The sequence below is a fragment of the Bidens hawaiensis genome, unplaced genomic scaffold, assembly GCF_021521415.1.
Source record: "Bidens hawaiensis isolate Kalapana, Puna unplaced genomic scaffold, B.hawaiensis_p1.1 tig00032467_1, whole genome shotgun sequence".
In the NCBI taxonomy this organism is placed as follows: domain Eukaryota; kingdom Viridiplantae; phylum Streptophyta; class Magnoliopsida; order Asterales; family Asteraceae; genus Bidens; species Bidens hawaiensis.
In genome coordinates, this window is record NW_027505253.1 from 76,081 (window position 1) to 90,428 (window position 14,348).

The window sequence follows — 14,348 nt, forward strand, 5'->3', positions numbered from 1 at the left end:
GTTTAGCTTAAGAGAGGATGTCAAATACAAAACTTGGTCAGATCAGTTAGTTGGTTGACTAACAATTTTATGTTTAGTTGTTACATTTATGTTATTTGTACGCTTTTATTTATTTGTTTATTTTTAACGGCTAATATCTTTATTTACTCATATTATACTCAATGTCTCAAGTGAGATCAGAACTCACAAATTGAATACAATACACATTTGTTACTAGACTAAGCTACACTTGTAAATGGTTGTTGATAATGATGAAATCTAATATAAAGATAATGATTTATTTCTTATTTCCAACCGTGTACCGTGTTCTTTCAGAATCTCCTCATCTAAATATTTTATGCAAAAGTAACGTGTTTAAAGTATCATGCTACAAGAAAATTAAATGTTATATCTTACAATACTAATAAACAAAAATAATGATGCCTAGGTGTCCTAATCACATTCATTCCTAGATTAATATTCCATACTAATCTTCTAATCCCTCTTCTTCTTAATCCATGCTATCCATGGGTCATTGGTGAAAATGGTTTGACCCATGAGTTACATCTCAAGATATAATGCATACATTAATGACTATTTACAATAATATAAAACTTAAAACATAATTTTGCTCAATGTATACATTACTTTTTATTATAGATGTCAAAACATGTTTTAACAATAAGGACTCATGAATTCAGTTTGAATTATACGAGACTTCTCACTTCATATATATAAATTTTTAATTATGCTATTTAATTTATATTTCCAATTAATGCGATTATTAATTTTGTATATTTAATTTAAAATTATAAACGTAGTCATTCTGAAAAAAAACTTTTAAGCATTGAAACAATTACCAGTTATACCTAAAGAAATTTGGAGTCCTGTAATTTAGATTTTTTCTAAAAAGTTATAAAACCGAATTCTTTGTTTTTTGAAAACTGAAAAATTTTGTTTTTTTTTTATTTCATAAACATTTATTACATAATCAATTTCAACAAAACAAATCTTATTTTACTCTACTAATAAAACAAAGTGTTGATGCTTAGATGTCAAGCCTACATTCACTCATAGCCTAATTTTTCATCATAATTCCTAATATCTCATCTCATTTTCCTAACTATCCATTAGTCAAAACCATTTTATCAATTGGGTTATAGAATCATTAGATGGATTTTATTAACTATTTAAAGGTGTATAAATGTCACGTTTATAATCACGATTCAAGAAGAATTGATGCTAAATATAATCAATTTATTAGGTTGGCTGTGGTTTTTCAACATTGCATAAAATATATATTTAGATGTGCATATATGTAATCTGATGACATTATACTATAGATTATTGTCTATATGCACATTGATCATCATCTTTTAAACATTGTTACACGAAAAATTACATTAAGTTCATGTTATCCACCATGTGTAGTACATATAATGAAACATGAAGAAGATACATTTTATAAGTCGTGAAACGTGAAAAAATTATAATTCATAAATTGTTTGCTTTGTCTAATACATTAATTTACATGGTAAATGAGACCTTAAAATGATGTTTACAAATTTGAAAAATACTTCTTTGTATACAAAATTTGTATCACATGTTGTGCTTAATGTGAAGACACCTTTTGGACATGCAATCCTATTACCCAATTGAGTTTGTCGCATTTCGGACTACAATTGTATCACATGTTTCGTTCTGATCTGACATAAGACAATCATCAGATACGTATGGATCATTTTTAAAAAATGATGACTTTAGTTCATTTCAAAACAATTTTAATAAAAACTAATATAGCCTTAAAGGCCTGTGTAGGCACTGCATTTATAGCAACTCGGTTTATCATTATCACTGAATCTTTTAGATTTATTATATAGGATGCTAAGCTACACGCAATTTCAATTATGAAAAATATTTTAAGAATCACAATTAAAATATCATACATGATCTTTTAATTTATTTTTACCTTTCATTTTGTTTATTTTTTTTAAATAACATAACTTATTTATTTTTATCATTTGATAAATCCCGTATAATGTACGGGTTCAAAAGCTAGTACATTATAATATAACCCCACACATACTTTGCTAATATATCATATATTATCTTTCTGGTAGTGGGTTTTAAATATTTATGTGAAAGTAGCGTATGTGGAAATTTTTTCATCTGTGACTAGCTTTTTGTGGCACTAGGACTAGGAAGTTTTGGTCTTGAGATAAAAAGTTGTGAAAGAAGGGCAAAAGTGTCGGCAACTGTTTTATGTATATGGAGCTAACATTATTATTTCAATACACTAAATTATTTTATTATACTAGAACAAAATGAACAAATCGAAATCCTTTAATGCGTTTTTTCATTAAATAAGTTTTGTACTTCTTACATTTACATATAAATAAATACTATTTACATATAATTATATAAATGTGTAGGCTATATGTATAAAAAACCATTAAACTTATCAAAATGCTGCTGCCTTTTTCTTTCTTTGCTTCATACGATTCCCACGCTAAAATTGATTTACTAATTACTTTTCTTTTTACACAAACATATAAGATCATATATCGTACCTGGGATACAGACGAGGCCTCTTAGGGGAGACTCTAAATTTGTTTTAAATGACCCGAGTTAAACATGAATTCTCATCCACAAACGTCAACGTTTAATTTGCTTGTTTTTATAGCAATATTACAAGAAGGCACGGCACGGCTGAAGTTCTTGTTAAAGCTTGTTTGAATCAGTTTATCTTTGTATTCACTTATAGTTTTTGTATACGGTATTATATTAGTATATTTCGCACGAATAATGAAAGTATCATTATCATTATTTTGTTAATTATTATTAATAAAACTGACACTTTTCTACAATTTTAATAAATAACGAGGTAGCACACCCGCGGCCGATTTGCGGTGACATTCACAACGCGAATTTGATTGGTATCAGTTATAGTTCGTTACGCCATCGGATTGACACGGCAATGACCACTGAAATACCGGAAAAGAATTAATATGAAAAGCATTATTATTATTTTTTTACCAGCAACTTCCTGTTACGTTCTGGTAGTGAATTCCACTTTGCAATAGAAGAAAAAAATTTTCTGCCACTTTTTTCTATAAATAGTTATTAATAATTCTCCGACAGATATATCCTCAGATTCCCATTTAATAAACACACACTATATGATCAGCTAGCAATGTCTATTCTTGTGTCTTTGCTGGTATACATATTAATATTCATGAGTGGTGGTGTGAGCTCCTGCATTGAGGTGGAGAGGCAAGCTCTACTCGATGTTAAAGCCAACCTAACTGACCCGAATGGAAATCTAGACGGTTGGGGGAGCAAAGGAGAAATAACGGATTGTTGCGAATGGTGGTTGGTCACGTGTGACGACCACACTGGTCATGTAATCAGCCTTTTGCTTTCTTCGCTAGGTTCAGGTAATATTAGTCCCTCATTGCAAGTGTTAAGTCAGCTACAAGATCTTTATCTAAGTTACAATGATTTTCAATCCAGTCCTTTACCCTCCTTTTTGGGTTCCTTGTCCAACTTACAACATTTGGATATTTCTGGTGCTAATTTGAGTGGACCTATTCCTCATCAACTTGGCAATCTCTACAACTTGCATGAACTTGATCTTAGCGATAATTCTTTGAACGGGTCTATTCCCTTTTCCTTTGTAGATCTGACTTCTCTTACCGACTTAGACCTCTCACGAAATCAATTAGGAGGTGTCATCCCAAAATCCTTTGGCAACTGTTCATCTTTAGCTTATCTGGATTTGTCACAAAATCAATTAGGAGGTGTCATTCCAAAATATTTTGGGAATTTTTCATCTTTAGTTTACCTAGATTTGTCACAAAACCTCCTTAATGGGTCAATGCCTGATAGTGTCGGTCAACTTTTAAATCTGGAAAAACTTGATGTTAGTCATAATTCTTTGAATGGAAGAATTCCTGACTTCAAAGGGTATCCTTCCCTCTCACATTTAGACTTGTCTAGTAATCAGTTTTCCGGTAATGTGCCAAACAGTTTGGGTCAGGTTTCAAAGCTTTCACTTCTTGATTTTTCGTCCAACTCCCTTGAAGGTGTTATCTCGGATATTCATTTTCTCAATCTCACACAACTAGATTATTTGGACTTGTCTTTCAATTCTTTAGCAGTCGACTTACGCTTACACGACAAAGTCCCTTTCCAATTATCAACAATAAAATTGCAATCCTGAAGGTTGGGACCTGGATTCCCATCGTGGATCAAAACTCAACATTTTTTTGTGCATATTGATATTTCAAATGCTGGAATATCAGATAGCGTCCCCGATTGGTTTTGGGACCTACCAAGTCAATTGAAGTTTCTGAGCCTCTCTTCAAATCAAATGAAAGGTATGCTTCCAAACATGGAGGTGTTATTTGATGGCTCTCCTGGAATAGATTTGAGTAACAACCATTTCGAAGGAAGGGTACCGATATTGCCTTCTAAACTGGCTGCATTAAATCTCTCGGGAAATAAGTTCTCAGGAACACTTTCATTCTTGTGTAACTTTGATACGGGTTTAACTTTTATTGACCTCTCCAACAACAAATTTTCAGGGCGCCTACCTGATTGTTGGATGAAATTTCAAGAAGAGCTAATCGTTCTAAGTTTTTCAAATAACAATCTGTCCAGCGAAATTCCTTCTTCGTTGGGAATCTTGTCTAACCTTGAGGCATTGTATTTGCGAAGAAATGCATTTGTGGGTGAATTGCCAATGACCTTGAAAAACTGCACAAGACTTAGGTTCGTAGATCTAGGGGAAAATAAGTTATCCGGTGTTATACCAGAATGGATAGGGGAAGAACTTTCAGAGTTATACGTTCTTGTTTTAGGATCCAATAGATTCTATGGGAGGTTACCTTCTCGGTTATGCTGGCTGCGTAATCTTCATGTCCTTGACCTGTCTAATAATGGGTTGTCAGACAGTGTTCCTAGGTGCTTTGATAACTTCACAGCAATGGCTAGAAAAAGTATTGGAGATTATATGATCACTAGCCATACTTATGTATCAACTATATCAGCTCCATGCAGAACGGTTATTGGAGTCTCGTGTACTCTTCCTAATGAAGAGGCACAATTTTTAGACAATGCATGGGTTACATGGAAAGGAACCAGACGTTCTTTTGGAAGAAGTGGACTGCGTCTACTCAAGAGCATTGACCTTCAAGAAACAACTTGTCTGGAACACTACCACATGAAATCACTAGTCTTTTTGAATTGGTTTCATTAAATCTTTCTGTCAACAAACTGAATGGGGATGTCCCACAAGATATGGGTCGACTGAATTCTCTTGAATCTCTTGACTTGTCAAGTAATAATTTTTCAGGACGTATTCCGTGGAGTTTGTCACAACTGAATTTTCTAAGTTATCTTGACCTCTCAAATAATAATCTGTCAGGACAAATACCGGTTGGGTCTCAACTTCAACGCTTCAATTATACCTCCTATAGTGGTAATCCTCGGCTTTGTGGACCTCCGCTTACACCAAGCTGTAGGGTTTCACCTGTTGTTGAAAAGAAAGATGTTGAAGAAGATGAAGACGGCTTTTGGAAATCGTATTACACGGGTATGGGTGTTGGATTTGCGGTTGGATTTTTGGGAATTTGTGGTGCTTTAGTTTTAAACCTCCGTTGCAGATATTTCTTTTTCGTTTTGTTGAGTCACATCAAGGATTGGATATATGAACTGTGGTTGTGCATTTTGGCAAACTTGAAAGAAAGTTTCGAAGGTGAGCATTTTACAAACGTTGTGAAGAATCTTATCGCTCCCGTAATCAACTCAGTTCAAAATATCAAGAAATGAGGATGTATTATTGGTATAAAGTAGATTAAGAGTGTTACATTTGTAGTTCACCAATTATAAATATAAAAATAATATAAGTGAGCTTAATTACAATCTGTTAGGTGTAGGTTCAAGTAAGCATGGAACAAACAACATGTTAACCACCCGACCGACGAATTTATAACAAGGTTTGGAACTACCTTAAATACCCGAGTGAATGTTTCTGAAAATGTTCAGTTTATAAATTAAATGTTTTTTAAACAAACCTAACGTTTTTTTTTAAATAAAATATGTTATGTAAAAGCAATTAAAGAAAATGAGAAATCATTAAAAATATATAAAAAGAACTTTAAAAAGTATGTATAATTAATGTATAACTAATAGTAGAGAGAGAAAAAAACTAAGAATACATAAGAAAATAACATGTGTCCAGGGAAAACTTTTAATTATTATATGGTATACGTAGATTTTTAACAGCTAGTATCTTTTTTACTCCTATTATACTCTATGTTTCAAGTAAAACTAGAACCCACAACCTTTTGGTTGAATACAATACACATTTGTTACTAGGCCAAGCTACGCCTATAAAATGGTTATTGATTTATTGATGAAATCTAATATAAAGATATTGATTATTTCTTATTTCCAACCGCGTAGCGTGTTCTTCCGGAATCTCCTCGTCTATATATTTTATGCACAAAGTAACGTGTTTAAAGTATCATGATGCAAGAAAACTAAACGTTATATAATATATCATATCACATACTTTGTTATTATATCATACATTCTCTTTCTGGTCGTGGGTTTCAACTTTCAAATATTTTATGTGAAAGTAGCGTGTGGAAAATTTTCTCATCTGAGACTAGCTTTTTGTGGCTCTAGGACTAGGAAGTTTTTGTCACGAGATTAAAAAAATAAGAAAAATAGGCAAAAGTGCCGGCAACTGTTTTATGTATACGGGGCTAAGATTATTATTTCCAAGACACTAAATTATTTATTATACTAGAACAAAATGAACAAAGCGAAATCCTTTAATGCGTTTTTTCATTAAATAGTTTATACTTTAAAGTTTCGTACTTCTTACATTTACATATAAAAAAAATAATATTTACATATAATTATACAGGTAAAAGTTAGCGTACAAATGAAATTAATATACTAATTGTGATAATCAAATAGAGTCTTTATGTAACTACATCATAGAGTAATTAATTACTCTATGATGTAATTACATAATTACTCTACTTGTATATGTAATTACTCTATTTGATCATCACAATTAGCATGATAATTTTATTTGTATTTGATCCAAACCCTAATTATATAAATGTGTATGCTATATGTATAAAAAATCATTAAACTTATCAAAAAACTACTGCCTTTTTTATTTCTTTGCTTCATACGATTCCCATGCTAAAATTGATTTACTTACTTTTCTTTTTACACAAACAGATAAGATCACATATATGTTTTGGTTGTTGCACTCTGGGATACAGACGAGCCCTCTTAGAGGAGACTCTAAATTTGTTTTAAATAACCCGCGCTAAACATGAATCCTCATCCACACACATCATGATTTCTCAATATGATTTTTATATACATTTTTGCAGGATTGACACGGCAATGACTCTAACTCTCTAAGTAGCAGAAAAATAAAATATTCTGAAAATTAGCAACTTCCGGTTTACCTTCTGGTAGCTAGTGAATTCCACTTTGCAATAGAAGAATGAATTTTTTTTTCTCTGCCACGTAGGACTGGTTATATTTATAAATAACTATTAGTCATTCTCTACGATCAGCAATGTCTATTCTTGTGTCTTTGCTGTTATGCACATTATTAATATTTATGAGTGGTGGTCTGGGCTTCAGCATAAACTCATGCATTGAGAAGGAGAGGCAAGCTCTACTCGATGTTAAAGCCAGCCTAACTGACCCAAATGGAATTCTAGATGATTGGGGGAGCCAAGACGAAAAAATGGATTGTTGCAAATGGACGGGCGTCATTTGTGACAGCTTCAGCGGTCATGTAATTGAACTTGATATTGATCCTACCAAGTATTTTTACAGTTTGAAAGGTATAATTAGTCCCTCATTACAAGTGTTAAATCGGCTAAAACATCTTGATCTGAGTAATATTGATTTTCAATCCAGTCCTTTACCCAACTTTTTGGGTTCGTTGTCGAACTTAAAATATTTGGAAATTTCTAGTGCTAATCTGAGTGGTCCTATTCCTCATCAACTTGGCAATCTCTCCAACTTGCTTGATCTTGATCTTAGCAATAATTTTTTGTGGGGGTCTATTCCCTTTTCCTTAGAATATATGACATCTCTTACCTTTTTAAACCTCGCGCAAAATCAATTAGGAGGTGTCATTCCAATATCCTTTGGGAATTCTTCATCTTTAGAGCATCTGAATTTGTCACAAAACCAACTAGGAGGTGTCATTCCGAAAGCATTCGGGAACTGTTCATCTTTAGCTTTTCTGGATTTGTCACAAAACCAACTAGTTGGTGTCATCCCAAAATCAGTTGGGAAATGTTCATCTTTAACTTATCTGGATTTGTCACAAAACCTCCTTAGTGGGTCATTCCCCAGCTTTGTCGGATGTTCCTCCTTAAGTCACATGTACCTTGATGATAATTCTTTGAACGGAAGCATGCCTGATTTGACGCGATGTACATCCTTAATTACCTTAGACCTTTCTACTAATTTGTTAAGCAGAACCATATCAAACAGTGTGCTCCAGCTTTCAAATCTGGAAAATCTCTTAGTTAGTCACAAATCTTTAAATGGAAGTCTACCTAACTTCATAGGATGTCCCTCCCTTTTGATTTTATTCATGTCTGGTAATAAGTTTTTTGGTAATGTACCAAATAACTTTCAAATCTTAGATTTCTTGATTTTTCATCCAACTGTCTTGAAGGTGTCATCTCTGAAGTTCATTTACTAAATCTAACCCAACTAGTGTATTTGGACTTGTCACTCAATTCTGTAGCATTAGACTTAAGATTCCATGGAAAAAACCCTTTCCAGTTATCTATTATAAAACTGCAATCCTGCAAGCTGGGACCTAAATTCCCAATGTGGATTAAAACTCAAAAGAATATATGGCATCTCGATATGTCAAACGCTGGAATATCAGATGACATACCTGCGTGGTTTTTTGGTCTTTCAAGTGGGTTGAATTTTTGAACCTCTCTTCAAATGAAATAAAAGGTATCCTGCCAGACATGAGCAATACTGGGTCAAGCAGATCAAAGTATAATCAATGTCCCGGAATGGATTTGAGTTACAACCATTTTGAAGGACATGTACCGTTATTGCCTCCTAGATTGGCCGCATTAAACCTCGCTGGAAACAGGTTCTCCGGAACACTTTCTTTCTTGTGTGAGATTGAAGAGTTTTATTTATATTTGTTTGCCTTCATGTTATAGTATGAGAAGAGACTCAAATAGTTTAATATTTCTTCGTAAGTACTGAACGCTTTGTTCTTCTGTATGACAACTGGCTGAAAATTATGTCTCTAATTTGCTTAAACTATTTGTAAAAATGAGTGTTAGAAAATGATAAAGGGCGATTGAGATACTCTAATATCGACTTCAGGTCATGTGTAATGGACGCTTTGAGAGGGGAGAAAAAGCCCCATAGCGCCAAGAACACCGCCCCCGGGACGCTATATATGAGGGCTTTTGGGGCTTTGGGCGTTTTGGTGAAAGCGCCAGGTGAGGGGAGAGCTTACCCAATCATGATTTTTTTCTTCATATTTATATTAAAAAAATAGAAAAAAAAGTAAAAAGAAGTAATATTTGTGTAATGGTTGTGACTTTATACCACTACACCATTTTTCGCATAAAGCCCTTTTTTGACGTACGTCACGTGTCGCATAACGCTCTTAGGTGTGGTTTTACCACTACACATGGTCTTAGATTGATTATTAAAAAACGACTTGGCTTTGAGTTAGCTAGCCAAATGTATTAAAGAGGGTTAGGTGATGGTCTAAGTCACTCATTAATTCATATGAAAACGTGAAGAAACCTAACTCATCCATTAGTTCATTTAATTGCCTAACAAGACTTGCATTAAGTTTATTTCTAAAAGTCAAATGATGTGAAGGCAACCAATAATTTGCTTTATTTTCGTCGCAGACTGTGCTATGTGTAAGATTGAGGTGTTAATTACTAGAAACAAAAGGAACGAGAGTGATGACCAAGAAAAATCATATTTGCATATTAGGGCTACAAACTGCGTTCGACAGGACGACAACTTTCATTTGAAACAAAAGGAACAAATGGATTTTTTTAAGGTTTTGCTTAAAATTTTTAAATTAATTTAAATATGTATACAAATTAATTAACAAACAAGCGCCGAGCTTGAGCTTGAATTTGTGAAAGACTCAAGCCGAGCTCGAGCTCATGTAAGTCAAAACGAGAAGACGTCAAGCCTAGTCAAGCTTGGGCTTGACTTATTGGCTCATTTACAACATCCCAAAATGATACCTAAACAGCTAAACTGAAGTCAGTATGAAAATAAACATATAATCAAAACCCAGTTTTTTCTCAAAAGCTAATATAAATCATGTGGTTGTACATTACGCATTCCGTGTTGTATTCAAGGTTAAGATAATCTTTTTTAACAGTAGTCGATCGAAACATATCCTACCCAAAAATTAATAATGGGTGTTTAAAAAGAGTGACTTGTTTTAGAAATCATCGAGATCAAACTTTAATAAGTTGAAGCGATTGGGTTTTAACTCAAACATCATCAAGCTGAAGCGATTATCATATTCATTGGTGTGTAATTGTCCAAGTTTCTTTTACACCATCTCGTTTTAGTTCTTCACATGTTAACAAACCAGATTAGGCCGAAACCCAAAAAAGTTGCCCCAAAAGATGGTTAACTGAACATAACAAATGGCAAACTGCTTAAAATACCAAAACCAAACTGTTAACAAAATCCTATAACCAAAATTTACGGTCTTGGTTAGTTAGGACCAAAAACCGACCCATACCAACCCATACGTACACTTGTTAAAATTGTTGTGCCTCTTATCAAATTATTTATCTTTTATTTAAGTTGTTACACTTCATTTGAAGTCCTATGTTACGGTGATTGTTTATCTTAAGAGAGGATGTCAAACACAAAACTTGGTCAGATCAATTAGTAGGTTGACTTAACAATTTTTATGTTTAGCTGTAGTTTGTTACATGTCTGTTATTTGTACGCTTTTATTGTTGTTTATTTTTAAATGCTAATAATTTTTTACTCTTATTATACTCGATGTCTCAAGTGACTAAGTGAGACTATAACCTACAACCTTTTGGTTGAATACAATACACATTTGTAACTATACTAAGCTACGTACGCTTGTAAATGGTTGTTGATTTAATGATGAAATCTAATATAAAGATAATGATTTATTTCTTATTTCCAACTGCGTACCGTGTTCTTCCAGAATCTCCTCGTCTAAATATTTTATGCAAAAGTAACGTGTTTAAAGTATCATGCTGCAAGAAAATTAAACGTTTGTCTTATAAATTATTATATATCATATCACATACTTTGTTAATATATCATATATTCTCTTTCTGGTTGTGGGTTTCAAATATTTTATGTGAAAATAGCGTGTGGAAAATTCACTACTACAAAAACAGCAATAAGATGCGGTGATTTTGACCAAAAGGTGCAGTTTTAGGACCGCACCAAATAGCATCGAATCTTTAGATATAGGAACCGCACCTTTTAAAAAACCGCATCATCTAACATGTATAGTCATAGCCGCATCTTTTACATTCTAAACTGAATAACCAAACCGCATCTTTTAACATATGAACTAAACTGAATAACCAAATAGCATCTTTTAACCAAACCGCATCTTTTAGCTTAAATTCTTTTTTTTAATTAGATGGAAACAATATATATACAAAACCAAATGATATATATATATATATAGCTGCAAATCTTCAAATATACGTCTACATACACATATATACAGTATTTTATAGATGCAAAACCAAATAATATATTTAAAAAAATGTTTCAAAATATCCAAAATTCATGTTTCAAAGCACCACAAATGCAATCCGCATACAAAAATCATGTTTCAAATATTCAATTCACAAACTCTAACTTTCATCCTTGCAACCCAAGAGACACTGACTTCAATCTTCATACTTGCAATGCAATCCGAATCCAAAGTCTTCATACTTGCCTAACAAAACATATCCATAGTCTTCATATATGCATTTACACTAACACAATCATATATATTTTATACCACATGTGACACGTATATATACATATAACACCAGACCTAGGTGTTTATTCGATAAAACAAAATAACTAATCAGTTTAGCTTAAGGCAGTTTACGCATCAACCATCCAATGCAAGTTGGAACTTAACCCTATAGTTGCATGCATTTGTCCACCGGAAACTAAAGTCAAAAATGATAATAAAGTTACCTAAAATATAAATATTCAGTTCACGACAAAGGGCAATTTCGCCATTAAAAAACCAGTGCCGTTTAAAACCCGAACAACACAAGTCAAAAGTTAATCAAACTCAAACTCTACTGCATACTAATATTTAAGCGAGTTTGTACTTGACACGTTAAATATAAATGAACATAAAATAGTAGAATTTGGGATAACCTTAAGACGCTTTAGAGAGTTCATGCCCGGCCCTCAAACAATCAAACTCCAAACACCTTAGTAATCCAATGAGCCATTAATTCTACGACCATAAACTCGATGTTCTTATAAGAAGTAATCTCTTTTGTATTCCACAACTGAAATAAATAAACAAGTTATCTAAGTGTATACAGATAAATAGAAAAGTTAATATTTTAAATATGTAAAACACTTACCTTTTCAATAAAATCATGTTGAATGGTCTCAACAAACTCCCGCATATGTTTAATAACCATAAAACCACATTCTTATGCTTCTTTTTGTCGTTGCACTGCAATTATAGTTCACAATTAATTATTTTAAACACTTGAAAATTAATAAGTTGATAAAAGAGTAGAGAACATACATTCACCACTACCCAAGTAAATTTTCTCCCGAAAGCATTATCAATGAAACCCGATATGGTGTAACTCTCCTTACGTTTTCCCCTTTTTAAAGAATCAACAATAAAGGCGGTTGAGATGCCCGGTTCAAATACAATATAACAAGTAAATTAGTTTGAACAGTTCATGATATATATATATATATATATATATATATATATGAAAACAAACACATATAGTTATTACCTAAAATCTGGGATATGGTCCTTGATCGTCCCCCATGCTTGGGTTCAATAACTCGAACTCGCGGGTCTTCCGTATTTTCAGAATAGCTCTCATCCGCTATCATACTTTTCTCCACTCGTTTCTAGAAAAAATATATGCTAAAACATTCGACTATAGTAATTACAAATCAAACTAAATTCATGTTTCATATAATTATATAACATAATCATTTACCAAAGTACCGGCCTTCTCAATTGCAACATCAACAAGTGAATACAAGTTGGCCTCTTTGTTTTTTTTGCGTGACCCATTATAAACAACTTTGAACGTTCGTTTAGTATTCCTTTAAGTATTGGGTAAGTTGAGGCCATAAAGTTTTCATCTTCCTTCTCATACCACTCCATCCATCGCGTCCTACATGAAGGTTGTGTTTTTTCTTGCGATTGCTAGCTTTAGCTTTCTCTCTTGTTTCCTTCACACAATCAATAAACTGGTATTAACTCAAAAATAATACTACTAACAATAATAAATAACTCAAACAAACCTGATATTCCTCGCTTGTCCTTTGTTTATAGAACTCCTCTCAGTCCTCAATTTCAACAAATTTATATACTTTATAAGCTTCCTCTGTATAGGGCGTTGCGTTGTATATATAGTCTCTAGCAAGCCAATGTCTAAAGTTAGTGCCAAGTCTTGTAGCCCACCTCCTCATATATGCTTTCGGGGCATCGGTATCGATTATCCAATATTTCTAAAATTTAAATAACAGCAAGTTAAAAGTATTTATTAATTTATAGGTATTCTATATTTCTTAGAAGTTAAAATATAATTCGTAACTTTACTTCTTCTTGTTTGTTATGTTCTTATCCACCTAAACCAACATTGTTTTTATTGGTTCCTATTCTTAATTTTTATTTGATAACTACTTCCCGGAAGAACAAATTCTTATATATTGGGCGATGATGGACTAAGGTATGTTTATTAGGTATGATAAATAAATGGCATATTAACAAAATAGTAGTTTCTTATTAAATCTACCCGGATGAGTGCCCTATTTTTATACATTTGATTAAAGTAAAAGAGAATAGACAAATTAAAAAAGATATTTACTTGAATACAGTAGAAGTTTTGATAATATTCAAGAGCAATATATGAACTTACTCTGTGATGTGTGTTGGAGGACGATCAACTACGGTGACGGAGGACGACGGGTGAAGGCTACAGGTGCGGAGGAAGGCTGGTGAAGTCGGAGGACAGCGGGTAAGGGCTGATGACGGCCGGTGAGTGCTGAGTACGGCCGGAGACGGTGAAGGACTGCTGGAG

At 32.9% G+C, this 14,348-nt stretch overlaps 1 long non-coding RNA gene and 1 pseudogene across 1 annotated transcript; one reads left to right on the forward strand and one right to left on the reverse strand.

Annotated features, from left to right (window-relative positions):
- Positions 1–3,172: 3,172 nt before the first annotated feature.
- On the forward strand, positions 3,173–5,811 carry LOC143611883 (receptor-like protein EIX1; annotated as a pseudogene).
- Positions 5,812–12,442: 6,631 nt separating this feature from the next.
- On the reverse strand, positions 12,443–13,298 carry LOC143611894 (uncharacterized). The gene is made up of 4 exons (XR_013149860.1): positions 13,047–13,298; positions 12,824–12,905; positions 12,654–12,748; positions 12,443–12,575 (listed from the first exon to the last, which is right to left on the reverse strand). It is a non-coding gene; the product is annotated as an uncharacterized LOC143611894 (long non-coding RNA).
- Positions 13,299–14,348: the final 1,050 nt, after the last annotated feature.